Below are 15,156 nucleotides of genomic sequence, written 5' to 3'. Positions count from 1 at the left end.
TAGTTGTTTCATTATATGATGATGTTGAGGAGTTAAGCAAGTCGTTAATAAGAGTCTCACAATGTTCTCCCTTTCATTCCTCTTCAGTTAGAGACTTAATTAAATTATTAGGCTGGTAGGACTCTCATAGTCATCCATCAAGTCTGCAGCTGTGAATATTAGTAAGGTGTTAATAAATCGATTTTTATTTTTGGTATTCATGACTGAAACAGTCAATAAAATGAATGAAAACAATCAGCCAGCCAGTTCACACTTATAAAAGTAATTTACAAACAAAAACAAATAATCAATTCTGATCAATTCCGCAACAACAACGTTGAAGGTTTAGCTAAGGCATTATTTAAAGATAAACCTGTTGAGGGGAGACTCGTGGAAAGTGATGCAGATATGTTTCAGTGTAAAGATGCACACAGAAATCCACCCAATGCTGCTGTAGCATTGTTTCTGGCGTTGAAGACTCCAGCTCGAGATGGAGGCAGCTGATCGGCTCTGTTCATTCATTACTGGCAGAGTGCGGTGCCGCTGATTAGACTGATGAATCAATAACTGCAATCAGCGCGGTAATGATAAACATATAAAGAAAAGCGATTCCAATGAACAAGTCGAAATTACCCGAGGGATGATCCGAGGTAATCATTGAACAGTGAACAGTACATAAACGTCCACAGTGAGACGTGTGATTGAAACGCCTGCGTAACTGCGCGCCTGCGCGCGGAGAGCAGCTCTTTGATGCGGCTTCTGCTTCTGAACTTCAGAGACAAGTATTTAAACACAGGAGCTGGAGGAGCGGCGGCGGCGGCAGTGGAGCAGAAGATGCGCTAGTCGGCGCTTTATGAATGAAATTCAACACTTGTATGTTGTACTGCGAATTTAGACCACCACTGCACTCAGAGGAAGACGGAGTGACCTAAACCCGGAGGAGCCCTCTCTGCACGGTGTGCTTCACCCGGTGAATCCCCAAACCTCGACTGACAGCACACACACACACACCCATAAATGGTTAGATACAACACACACACAGACGATATCACTGCTGCAAGGAACGAACACACACACACACACACACACACACACACACACACACACACACACACACACACACACACACACACACACACACACACACACACACACACACACACACACACACACACACACACACACACTTTCTGACCGATCCGTGAGGCGGAGACATGTTACTGTATATCATTTCTATAGACCCACGTGTCCCTGCATCACTGTATAATTGATTCAAGATGCAGATATCAGCAGCAGTTGGAACCAGCGGGGTTTCCAGTGAAGAAGGTTTGTCAAATTCACGAGAGTAGTTTTACACCCAAATCTGAACAACCACAGGATGCAAGCTGAGCCACATCTCTAGCGATCAGGAAGCAGCCAATTCTTTCACATGATTGTGCTGCACGAAATGACAAAACTCCTGAAACCCGTTTCAACCAAACGAGGATTGTTCTTAACTGTAAACCCCTTCTCTCTTTTGTCTAATTCAAATTAAAGATTCATTAGACTCGGTCCTCAGAGTTAACTTATTGATCTGTTTTTAAAATGCAGCTGATGTCAATGCAATTCATCAAGCAACGATTTTTACATATTCACTCACAGCCCCCGTTTTTTTGTTTGTTTGTTTGTTAGTATTACGGCGTTGCTAGTAGTTTCAGTGCAAGACAGACAAAGCTCGCCTTTGGTGGGGATCTAATTTGTAGAGCGTAAAAAAAAAAAAAAAAAAAAAAAAGGAAAGAGGAGAGACCCTTTCTAATCTTGCGCGGTGGGAGGGAAGATTTGTGCAGTCAAAGAGAAGAAGCAGGAGAGGAAGAAGAGGAGGAAAAGTAGGAAATCTCTGCAACCTCTGGAGACACTCATTGAGCACCACACGCTACTGGACAGCATCTGAGCGGCGGAGTTGGTCGAGAAACAGGAGATTTCTCTGGGAGTAACACTGCATCTGCTTTCCCCCCCCACAAATAACCATTTACAATGGCATTTTCACCTCCCACACCTGTCGTTATCTTTTGATTTTTTTTTTTTTTTTTTTAATCTGTGTGGCGCGTTTGGAAAGCAGCGTTCAAACAGCAGGGGAGTCCACAGCTGACAGGAGCTGGCGCTGCCAAACAAAGACGCAGGAAGAAAAAGAAACTAAACTGGACGGCATCAGAGATCGAAGAAGTTCTTCTATACTTTAGGCTGACTTGAATCGGGGAGGATTTACAGGTAAGGGTGCTCTTTTCTTTTACACTGTTACATTAGCAGCAGCGGGGTTTACGAGCGGAATGACAGTCATGCATCACAGAGTTACGCAGCTGTGTTGTTGCTTCTGCCCGTGAGCGTATGCTGCACAAATACACAGTCTGACTGCCCATTAGGCTACTTGGGGGCATGGTGGTGAAAAAGTGCAAACAATTAAGGTTATCTTGGTCCTCTCGTGGCATTTTTTTTAATTTTTTTGACTGAGCCCAAAAGCAAATAGTGACTTTACAAACCCATTTCCTTGTGAATATTGGTGTGCGTGTGTGTGGGTTGCAAGGTTTAGCCCTGTTCCGGGGGGCTGTGCACCACAGCTCTCTGGTCACATACTCAACAGATGAATCATCTTTGCGTGAAAGCTTTTTGAGGAAGAATGAGGCTGACATTTCACGAGGAGCTGATGGGGGGAACTTGACAATACAATGAGTCCCTTCATCAGCTGGATCTTTGGGAGCCCCCCACTGCAAACCCCGCTCTCCCTTTTCCGCTCCACTTGGCTTGCTGTTTTTCCTCACACAAGCAAATCCTATAGGAGTCTATAGGTCCAATCAATGCACACATGAACACAGACGGTTGTTTTAAATTAACGTGATTCTATTAAGACGGTGGATACCGGATAGAAAGGTGCCATTCTCATGGCGCACTGCACCTGCGCGCTTTTACCGGGTTTGTCTGTGTGAATAGGCGGCAATCCATCTTTGTACTTAATCATTTTTGAAGTGAGACATGACGCCCTGGTGGGTTATACAGTTTGGTGACGCCTCACATGATTATGCATCAGAGAATACATTCATTGCTGCTCGCATTACCGAATTTCCCCACTGTGGGATTAATAAAGTCAAATCTTATCTCATTTCTTCTGCTTGCAGGCAGTAATACATGATGCTTGTTTGAATATGTTGAAAGATTCAAATAATACATTTTGTTCTCGGAGAATATTTCAGCTGATGTGATGTGTTTTTACCTCTGGATGTGGGAAAGACAGAAAACATCTGTTCGTACTATTTGTTCAGACATGAAGCATATTATTTTAAGATTTTTGTGCAGACAGAAGTTTAAAGGATTTTCTCTTTTTCTACTTTTTATTTCATCTTTATGGCAGTCTTGTGTTTTGCTGCAGGTTTGCTAGTTTGTACTCTAAATCCCTCCTGAGTCAAACATCTACTTCAAATGCCACACTGGATTTCATCATGAGACTGATTTAATATGACGTGATACTCTTCAAATTCGCACAAAAAGTAAAAGCAATATGAAAATGAGAACAACCTAAAAAGGTATTTTTCTCTGTTGGTCTTTAAAGAGCCATCAGAATCTCCCTAAACACTTCTTAACAACAGCTGTAAGCTCACAGGAATATTTTTTATCAAGCCACCAAAATCTAAACTGAACCATTTAATTTTCCGTTTGGAAAAACAGGCAAATGGGTCTTTTGAAGCCCCAAAAGAAGCACTTTGAAATACCCACCAGAACCCTTCGCTGCAATAACACTTCCCTTCCTTTATTCATACATTCATTCTCACAGTGAGAAACAGACTTACTGAATCTTTGCAGCACTAATTCTCCTCCCAGTCTGTATCCTGTGAGTAATATTATACTGTCTGGAGTGTAAATCTCCATCAGCAGTCACAGTACGTGTGCAGTAGTGATTATCCAGGAGGAAAAAAAAATAGTTTCCCCAACCTTCACGGTACTTTATTATGCGCCACTGTGGACAAATGAATACTGCTATAAAGTCAGGTGGATCGTACATATATTGTAATATTAGCATAAATGAAAATGATGCAGTTTATTGGTAGCACAGTGTTTCAGAGCAGCTTAAGAGTCAAATAGCAGTTTTACTGGTAATCCAAAGTCATGATGAATCACACTCAGCTCATTGTGATCCAAAACTCTTTGGGTCTTTGACTTTTATCAGAATACATTCATTCCTTATTACCCTGCTTTTGTAAATGTTCATCCTGTATTTTCCACTATTCTGCTGCTACTACTTTCCCATGCTGCTTTTAAAGACTATATTAGTGTATTTTAAATCCACACTTGTCCTCTTTCACTGCATTTGAGCCTCAAAACCTTCACATAAGGTGAAGACACGAAGTGCAAATTCTCGGAGTTGACCTTTTACTGACCCTAAACTGAGCCCCCTATCTGAGGCAGAGCACCATCCCTAACAAGATCGACCAATTAAAGGTCTGCGTTTGGTTTGGGTAATTGAAGTGAGGCTTGGGGCCATTGTTTAAGTTAGGAGCTGCCAACCGGTGGTGGGAAAGGAGCTGCATGAATCACAGAAAAACCCTAAAATGTCTACTTTTTACGCTGTTCAACATTCTTTGTGGAAGAAAACGTGGAGCCGTCATTCCGTTACAAGTCTGAAGAAAACCAGCCAATTAGAAGAGAGTCCTTTAAATCAATGTGTTGTAAAGACACAAACACAAAACACTTAAGAAAGAAGATGTAAAACTATGCCGAGATGGTTTTTAATATCTAAAACAACAAAACAATTTTCTTATAGAGATCAAGACTGCAAAAAAAAAAAAAAAAAACACAAGAAAAGTTTAAAATTTGGGACCTTTATGGTTTTTCAGCCCTCAATCCCACTACCTTTGAATGAGCACAAATTCAATCATACAAATTTATGAAAAACCTTATAGTATAGCTTTTTTCACAAAACAAAAGTTCTTTCAAAAAGTACTTCAAAGGCCTTTTTAAACTGCTATACAACTACCTACTTAATGAGAAGAATCTTTCAATCGTAACACGGGCAAACTGTCTATATGGCGAGAACATGGGCTTCTTTACAAAACATAGGAAAAGCCTTCCCACACAGTGGGCCTCCTCCTCCGAGTATTCAGACATCAGACTGCAAAGAACCAGCACAACATTTAGCCAGCGCAAAATTGATACGATACAGATGAACCCTGGCTGCTGCTATTACTTATTGCCATCTTATTTGCTGATAAACCGACGGCAGTCAACAAGGTGAATATACTGATGTAAGGTGGATAAATTGGTGTTCAGTATTTCTCCTCATTAACAACTTTCTCGCAGAACCCCCCCCCAAAAACCCATCTCATTAAGATGCAAAGCTTGGAGAGGCTCCAATAAACAGAGGAAGAGACTAACTGGCAGCATAAAGCCTGTTACTTTTAACTTTTACATCATAACGAGTTTCCTTGTACTGTAATGTGTCCCAGACGTGATAATGTTCCCCTTCTACCCAGAAAATCATCCAGGATATGTTTACTGTCATTTCCTCCATCTTTTGCAATTCATTTTCCATGCTGCTGTGAGTTAGTGTGACATTATAGGAACAGGGCAGGATAAATTATTCTCCTCGTCAGCTCCTCTTCCTCTTCCTTTCACACCGAGCTGAAAGCGAGAGCATACGTCAGCGCTGGAATTCAAGAGCGTCGAGCAGTGGAGAGAGACCGACAGACCAGAGGCAGACAGGCAGACAGCAGCTTCCTCGGTGCATTGGAGGAGTTTTAGATATCAGTTCCTCTGTTGTTCCTTATCACTGCTGCGTGATGGTGGAGCGTCCACATTCTGCATCGCCTCCATCCTCCTCCTCCTGGCTGTCCATCTGTTCTTCAGCGCGGCGTCTGTGTGGCCTTGCTGCGCTGACCACAGTCTGGTGATCTCCAAAACAACAGCAGATCCATTTCTCATGCTCTCAACACAATCCTATTTTCTAAACTGCTGATTCTTCTCCTCTGTGATCTTTTAACAAGCTTTCCTTTTATAAGAGCTTAGTCGTTTCTTCTTTCATACGTTTCTTCGGCGAAAAGAGTTTTGCTGCAGGCTTAAGACACAAAGTTTTGATCCTTAAATTATTTTTTCGATGATTTGTTTTAAAGTCCAGATGCTCTTGGGTAAAACTGTCACGCTGTGAAGTAAACTCTCTTATCACAGAGTCAGCGCATGTGAGCAGCACCATGCCTACAGGTCGACCGTCTTCATTAGAGGACTGTTGACACTAATCAGAGACGACACCACTGGCACGCTGGTTAATTTACAAGATTTACAACACAAACAATGAAGCAAATAATCATTCCGTCCCAAGCAGAGAGTTTCTCATAAAGAAGACACATTTGACAAGGTGTCGAAATAATCTTTCTTCTTATCAAATGTTATTATGCCACATGCTGTCCTCAGCAAAACCTGCAACAATTAAGATTTTTAAACAGATGTTTTTAATGTGTCCCTCTTGACAGGAAGAATTCATCCAAATGACTCAAGAGCTTAATATATCCAGACCACAAACAAACCTGCCATAACTCATTAGAATATTCTGGTTTTACCTTTCAGTCAAGTAATGAGGTAAAGACTTGCTCAGGATTCCTCGTCTTAATTACATTGTAGAAAAAAAAGGATGGTGGTTTGGCTGTCAAACTATTCACGAGGTAAATGCTAAGCTAGCTTAGCACAAAGGCTGGAAGCAGAATGGCAAACCTGCTAACCTAGCTTAGCACAGGACATCTTTGTTTAAAGGCTGTGCTGAACTTCTATTGGAAATCTTCCGTTTGAATATGTTATTACATTAAGAGATGAAAACTTTTAGTCTGAATGACGGGCTACTTAAACCCTGAGATGGTCTACTCAGGTTCTGAACAGGTCTCCTCCCAAAAAACAAAACTAATCTTTAGATCATCAATTCCTGATTTAGTGGCTCAGTTCTTGAACATCTGTAAATGGTTTTTATCACACACGGTTTCCAAGTAGGACATGATGATGCTCCTCCTTGGGCTTCAGCTTTGGTGCATAATTGACAGATTTGTTGATGAGTGTTGGACTGAAGTGTAATTTCACAGGGAAAGCTGGTGATTTGGTTCAGTGTTTTCACAACAAAAATTCCAAACAACTAATTATAAATTACAACAGTGAAGGATATCCGTATGTGTCCTGCATTTCAGCCGGTACCCAACAAGCTGAACAGGATTTAGTAAAGATGCAGTTTTCTGTCTGAACTGAATTAGGTAACGAGAACATCACCCATATTTCGCTGTCATGGCTGCAGCTTTGGGTGGACATTAATATTAAATAGGCTGTTGACATCATGAAATGAATGTGTCCATCTGCCTCTCTTCAGCATCACACACACACACACACACACACACACACACACACACACACACACACACACACACACACACACACACACACACACACACACACACACACACACACACACACACACACACACACACACACACACACACACAACTAAAGAAAAATAAAGGTCTTGTTCATCTTGTTCATGCCTTCTAGAACAACTGTTGGGACATCTCTCTCAGCGTGACATTGTTTGTCACTGCCTTTTAGAACCTTTACAAATCACAGTTAAAGAACAGGTCCATCACTGTGAACAAGTCAATCTGTTTTAGTATCTGACATCTGCTTAAGGTTTGGTTTAGGCAAAAAGATGACTTAGAAAAAAAAAATAGTTTAGGTAAAAAAAACCACTTCAACTTTCAGGGTTGGGGACCTTTGTCGTCATGGTTACAGTAATAACCACTTGGTTAAGGTTTGGGAAGATGAAAAATAACAAACAAATGTCAGTAAAAAATAAAATCACTGTAATCTCTAGTGTTGAAGTCCAAAGTTGTGTTGTCCTGTTTATCCTATGTGGCTTTATCATAATATCCCAGTATCACCTCCTCTGCCTCAGATTACAGCCACTGGGAGGATTTGTCACTTCAATGTAAACAAATGTTTTTTTTGGGGGAGGATTTGCTGAAACGACTGCCACTGTTGTTTTTCTGGGAAGGACAGTCTCAGTAATTGTTTTGTGTTGTTTCAGGTGTCAGCAGCAAATATAAATCAGGGACTATTTCCCTCTTGTATTCGTACCCTGCAAGCAGTCAACATAAATCAAACAAACTTTTAATTTGGTTCCATGTTGCTTTGGATGTTGTGAGACTTCCGCTGTCAATTTCAGGTTGTTAAAGCTCCTCCGGTTCAAACACAGAACTCATGGCTATTTTTTGTGTATATTTTCCTTTTATCTTTAACAGCTGTACTCGGTGCTTAATCTATTGTTGTAGCAGCCTGAATCATGTTGTCAGACGTCTTTCAGTCATTCCGATAAACTACACAGCATTCTTCGTCCCATTTGCATATAACACAAATATCCCGACTATAATGGTATTTTAATCCTGACTTTTTTTTTGTACCAACGAGATCAATGTAAAGGGTTCTTCTGCTTCTGGTCATATAGTATACATGCACATATACCGCTACTATATTTTCATACATCTCCTGTCCTATATATTGCATGCATAAAGAACATATATGATACAGCTACTCAAATTTTGGGTAACACTTCACTTTAGGGTGAATGAATTATCAAGGATTCATGCAGGAATTCCTGCATCACTTCAGCATTATTTCATGCATTAATACCTCATAAAATCATCAGGAAGTTACATGACTTTAAACTCTTTCATTCATTATCTCCTGCATGAACAACACAATAATTAAAACATTAACTATAGGTGAGTATATCATCAATGATCATGATTTATTAAGAATAATCCTTAAAGTGAAGTTGTGATCTTTACCATCCATGTTGGGTGAAACTGCAGTAAGAGCTAGAACAATAATGTGAGAACAAATGTTTTTATTCATTATGATGTCCGAGTTATTATGTTCATGTCTTATTTCATTGGAACCTGCAGGTAAATGGACAGACCCCAAAATTGGCCCAACATTTTTTGCAAAGAATTCATAGTGTTTATGCTTAATAAATCATAATCAGTGATGATGCGCTCACCTTAGTTAATGCTTAAATGAATGTGTTGTCCATGCAATAACTAATGAATAAAAGACTTTGAACTCATGTTAATCCTGATGATTCATGAACTATCATGTATGAATTCATGATAATTCATTTAGCCTGACCGTAAAGTGTTCCTGCATTTTGTAAAGTGTCATGCTGGGCTGGAGGCTGTGATGCTTCGTGGAGGGTAATTAATGTATTTACCACATATGGACTCATAATCATTGCTGTCTTAGAGGCATTTACTGTCAGTCATCCCCCATTTTTATGTTGTAAAAAAAGAAAGAATTACGAGGCTTGTGTTTACCGAAGGGGCCCACTTCTGCATTTTTCATTGATATTCCCAATGTGTGAGTTCAGCCACTCTCTCACTTTCTTTGTCAAAGTTAAGGCCTGCCCACTACTCATGCATATGTATGAACATATCTTCGGACTTACTACATCAAAACCCATGAACTGACCCCAAAGTGCCTTCAAAACAACATCTTTGTGCAATCCAACCGATCTTACCCTGCATGAAGCGCAAACCAAAAAACTGCTTTTGATTTTGATTACAGTAATGGGAAGAACATTTTTTATTAAACATAGAAACAATTTCACAGCTTATTTTAACAAGAACATTTCTGACTTTTTTTTTATGAAGCTGGACTGGACTGATGAAATGATATTAACTGATTAGATTCAGACTGACTGAGCAGCGAGCAGCAGAAAGTGATGAAAGACCCCACACTTGATACGCCTCAGTGTTCAGGAGAAATGTTCTACAGAGGTCTACAGCATAAAATTGTAGAAATGAGGGGGACAAAATTATCCCCACTTTCCCCATAATACATGACTTCGGGGCCAGTTCCTTTTAGCAGTGACAGACCACTCCAGATTAGTTCTTGTTCTGCACACCAGCGCCTGGCAGAAATCTCTCAGCAGCAGCAGTGGGAAGGCTCAGCTGAGTTCCTAAATCCTGCAGTCAACAGCCACCCATCTCTCTGTGCGCTATTCCTGGCCTTGATTGCAATTTGTGTGCCACAGTGACTGGCTCCACATAAAGAGCCACATGGAAGTATTCAGTTATGTGTGCAGTTGGGTGTGACGGGCAATCTTGTTGCAGTGATTTAGTAAAAACTAAAGAAATGTAAAGTTATTAAAGGTTTTTTGTTCAAAATATTTGACACTTGGTGACACCAAAGCAAGTCATTGCAAATCCTGTGTGTGAACCGTGAGGTCATCGTACTTGGCTCCTGTTCTCCTCTACAGTGAATGCTTACAGATCCACCATTCAGATCAGATTTCCTAATTAGCCTGAAAATGTCTTAAAGGAAGGCAGATGCTAAAAGCGTTCACCCTCTATTCTCCGCTGGTTCAAAGACCAATATAGGTATCACCGATGACAGACACTGGACATGATTAATTGCAATCTCATGCTCTGTGTGCTCTGCCTAAGTGTAGACTCCACAATCGAATATAAACGAAGCAGGACAAGAAGCTCGGGATAAATACGAGGAAGCACAGTGTCATTGTTTTTGAGCAGAAGGCATTAACATATTGACTTTGTGAGAGTGCGTGCAAGTTACCTCGGGTCAATGTTGATTGGCTGGTGCAAATTAACTTAAGTAAAACATGCAAGCAATTAAAAGAAATATGCAGGATAATGTTTTATTCAGCATCTCCAGCACTCTGTCAATAGTTCAGCCTGGCAATCATACTGCACTCCGCAACAACATTCACAAAGCTGTGTTTAACAACATTAAATTGTAAAAGGAGACTGCCATTAGAGGCTTTAGTTATCTCACTTGGTTGTATTTTGCTTCATAATGGGCCTGTAGGGCTACAATGAGCACTGCAGTTCCACTTAATGGTACGCTGATCTTTTGAAGCCCATTACTCAGAGAATCCTTGTCATTGCCCTTGCCCTTCCTCAATACCACACTTCAGCTCGCTGGTAATGAGATGTCTGTATTTACACCCAAGTCCTGATTACGAATGCAGAGGCAGCAATAAGGGACACCATGTCTCCCATCATATCTGACACCTGTAAGTGGGGGATTATTCACCGGTTACTCATGTTGAAAACAATCATGACAAGCAGCTCATGAGTAGTTTTAGCTTTACGCTCCCTTGTTGCTTGACTGCTCAGAGGTCAAGATGATGTTTTTTTTAAAGACTGAAGTAAATGTTTCTTTCCTCATAGTGACTTAAATTCAGACTTTAAAATTTTTTTTTTATTATTATTTTTGCTTTATTATAAAGCAGGTATAGGGACTTTATAAATACTGAGAAAGGGTCAAAACACTGAGTCCGTGAAAAAAATGCACACAGCCTGTATTTAGCAACTGTGCCATTTGTGATGTCACAAACTCTTGTAAACACAGAGCGAGTAAGCTAAAAGACTTTGGAAAACATGTGGTTGTCCAGGGTGTGTGTCACTCCGAAAAGATTCAGCCAACCAGAAGATACAAAGGTCTTAACAAGGTACTTATTTAAACCAAACCTATGATCTTTCAAGTTATTTGTATTCCTAACCCTAACCAGTCCTTAACTATAGTGCTGTCCAGCCTGTTCTCATTCCCACATTATCAAATGCCATTTTGTCAAAGCTGTTGGGAGATAAGCACAAAATACCCTTTGATGTTGGCACAGTGATGACCCGGGTTAAAGACGGAGGTCATGTGATGGAGTAGAAACGGTGACAAACCGAATGTTTTTTGGTGACTAAACATTACACACCGTGTACGCATGTATGAAGTGCCAGTGGACACCTTGTGTGTATCCCTGAGACGCCAGCGGGCTTTGACAGAATGACAGTATTTGACATCCTGCATGAGAACGGGTTGTGCTGCCACATTAACTGATTTGTAAACAGTAGTTTGTCATGACACAGTCAAATGACGTTGTCCTTCTAATACAATATCAGAAAACAACATATTTTGCCATTTCATTTGCAGCAATATAATATTTTGCCGTTACAAATTAGTAAATGTATTTTCTTTTAGACAGGGTCCATCATTTACCAGGACTACTATTTGTTTAGTTTGAACATTCTTGAGTACATTTAAATTAAGTTTCTGCTCATTTATATTCTTTTCTAAACAGCGGTAGAAAGAACTAAAGGAATTTGTGCTAATTACATGAAATGCAAAGAAAGATAGAATTCACATACTGTAGTTACAATAATGCTTCGGAGTTTAAAAACCAACAAGCAAATATGGAGTTTGCCTCCGTGAGCCCATTACTGACTGTTGTTGTTTCCTTCAGATTTGCTGTGAGCACAGAGACGGGCGTGAAGAGCATGTTCAGCGGGCTGCTGTGAACTGTATTTGTTGCATGATTCAAGATACCCGAGACTCGTCCGACTTCAACACTGTGTCCTGTCTTTATTTACAACATGGCTGTAATGGGGGCTCTGTAGACTTTCCTCAGTCAATACAAACACTATTCCAGACCCTGGCTGCTTCGTAACTTGGCAGCGTGAAGCCAAAGCATACAACACACACACACACACACACACACACACACACACACACACACACACACACACACACACACACACACACACACACACACACACACACACACACACACACACACACACACACACACACACACACACACACATTCAGTGGTTCTGTTACAATGCCTTAGGCTGTTCTTCTCTGGATGTCTTATCCATGCAGAGAAATATTAGTACATGGCATGGAATGCATTTGATATATTGGGGTGTTCCACTAGATTTAGTCCACTGGTACTGTAGGCTGCGAGGAAAAGAGTATATATCCTCTTTAAAAAAAAAAAAAAAAATGAAAGGCACATATTTGACATTCTTTACAAGCTACTTCAATCTGGTTTTCGACGACATATATATTTGAGGTTTAGTATGTTTTCGTCAAACCTGAATCTACATTATTTTTTAATTTTTTTTTTTAATTAAAATGTTAAAACACTTTCTAAAACTTGCACATACAGCAAAGAAGTAAGGGACGTGAATATCCTAATAGGATATGAACATATGAACAGATAATGCACTCAGATCTGATCAATAATCATCATCTTCTGTAATCCAGGTGATTTTTTTTTCCCATTGCTTCTCTGCTTCTTTAAATCTGTCTGTTCCGTGCAACCTGCTGCCAGTCAGTGAACTGCTTACCTCCTGCTTGTTCTTTGTCAGATCTGTGCCTGCTCGGACTGTCTTATTGCTGCCAACCATAAGCCTTTTTTTTTTTTTTTTTCCAACCAGTGTTTCTATAGGGCCTCTAACTCAAACTCTTTTCCTTAGTGTTTCAGTTTGAGTCCACTGCTAGTTGCCTTAACCTGAACTGGCATTTAAGTATTTGGATGAATGACCATTTTATTGATATATTTCTCACTACAGTAAAACAATTAAGAGAATAAAAGATTCCATTTACACTTGAAGCTCAAGACTTTCCGGGTATTTTACCAACATAAAACTGTATCCAGACTGGTGCTGGCTCTCAGAACCTCTAATTAAGGTTATCGAGTGAACAAAAGGCCATCTTGCAGGTGTACTGTGTGGGCACTCTTTAACTGCCAGTCTTTCATCACGCCGTATTGCACCAGCAAACCACACATACAGATTCGACTCGGCTCGGGTTTCTAATGAAATGCTCCATCTCTGTCATCAGACTGCCATTTCCACAATCTATTACACCTCATACATTCACTGCTCTGTTATGCATTATGTACCATTGACATCTGCTATCCTGCTGCATTGTTTCAATTACGAGGAGGAGGAGAGCTGTTGCTGAAGCTTCATCCGGAGGTCATATCATTATTTTCGATTTTATGGATTTTTTTTTTCTGTGGAGTTTAGCGTTACTTCCTGTGTAATTTTCCCCCCTTGTGTGGTGGCCTGTCCTCGGTTCAAACTGAGGCAGCAATGATAACTGAAGATCAGTGACTGATGTTTAATGCATGTGTCTTGCTTAGTCTTCTTTGATGTTAATGTATTTGCAGGGTTTAGCGTCCACCAAGTCCAACACACAACACATTTCCTCCAAAGTTGCACTCCACATAAATGACCACAGGGTTGAATTCTGGGATAATCTCCAGCAGCAGAGTAGTGGGGCTGCATGTAATGGCATAGCTTAGATGTTTATTGGAATTTAGTCCCCAGTTTTTGCCCACGAGGGACAAAATAAATTACAAATTTCCAGCTTCTTGGATCACCCGATGTGAAAACTTGGGGAACTAAACATAAGAGATAGCAAGACTCAACATGGGATTTAATAACTATTGGGTGTTAATGAGGGTCTGTCTCCACTATGTGAAGGATATAGAAAGAGTTGTGTACATGCAGAGGTGAAAAGTACATTTACTCAAGTACTGTATTTAAGGTTGTATTTGTGGTGCTTGAGTATTTTCAGTTAATGATGTTTTATACTTTAAGTCCACTGCATTTTAGATGAACATTTACATTCATCTGACAAGCTGTAATTACAGGTTACTTTCCAGAATAAGGTTTTACATTGATAGACTCATCAAATACAATGCATGTTGAGGCTCAAACCAGTGGTTTAAGCCTTCCAAAATCAGTTTCTGTTTGGGACCTCAAAATGCTACATATGAACGGAATCATCAATAATCCTATTCATGTAATATATGATACTATATTAGTAAAAGGGGGCATTTTCTGGGGCATTTTTCTACATGTTTCTAATATTCTGTACGTTTTTGTTGAATGACAGACTTTATGCAATGTTGTGTTTGTTGTGAGCCTTTTTAATACAAAGTTGATAAAAAGCAGAAAACACAAACTTGTGAGCAATCTAAGATTTATATCGTTTGGAAGTTATTACTTCTGATAGCTTTGAATTTATAAGTTTACATTTTGAAAAAGTCAAATAATGAGCTCATGATATCTCTTTTTTTAATGATATATGTAGTGATGTGCAGCACTATAATATGGGTAGGCACCTCATGGGACTATTTTGTTTGAGACTATGAGAGTAATGAGATTGCTGATATCACAATCTTCCAATATTACCAGATAATACGGCCAAATCCACCTACAGTAGCTAAACAAATTAAACAGTGTTTTCATCAATGTCTAAATTAGGTTAAACACTTTCCGTATCCTCCCGAGTCATAAATCATTGAGCAGTTCATGGAAA

The 15,156-nt window shown here is 39.9% G+C and overlaps 2 protein-coding genes across 5 annotated transcripts in view; both read left to right on the top strand.

Annotated features, from left to right (window-relative positions):
• Window positions 1-15,156, top strand: part of smim29 (small integral membrane protein 29) — an 80,658-nt gene that overhangs the window by 30,598 nt on the left and 34,904 nt on the right. The gene's annotated exons all lie outside the window — the stretch shown is intronic.
• The window catches only part of LOC138624323 (metabotropic glutamate receptor 4-like), a 182,501-nt gene continuing 169,056 nt past the window's right edge, over window positions 1,712-15,156 (top strand). Inside the window, exon 1 of one of the 4 annotated variants that reach the window (XM_069704414.1) lies at window positions 1,712-2,226. The gene's annotated coding sequence lies outside the window, so the exon portion shown is untranslated. The remainder of the gene's footprint in view (window positions 2,227-15,156) is intronic. The other 3 variants (XM_069704413.1, XM_069704412.1, XM_069704411.1) reach the window with 3 other exon arrangements.

The sequence above is a fragment of the Brachyistius frenatus genome, unplaced genomic scaffold (genome assembly GCF_029030835.1).
Source record: "Brachyistius frenatus isolate BFR_SWC_R1_liver_20210118 unplaced genomic scaffold, ASM2903083v1 Contig_50, whole genome shotgun sequence".
Taxonomy (NCBI): Eukaryota; Metazoa; Chordata; class Actinopteri; family Embiotocidae; genus Brachyistius; species Brachyistius frenatus.
The sequence above is the reverse complement of the archived record's forward strand: the minus strand, read 5'-3'. Positions and strand labels throughout refer to the sequence as shown.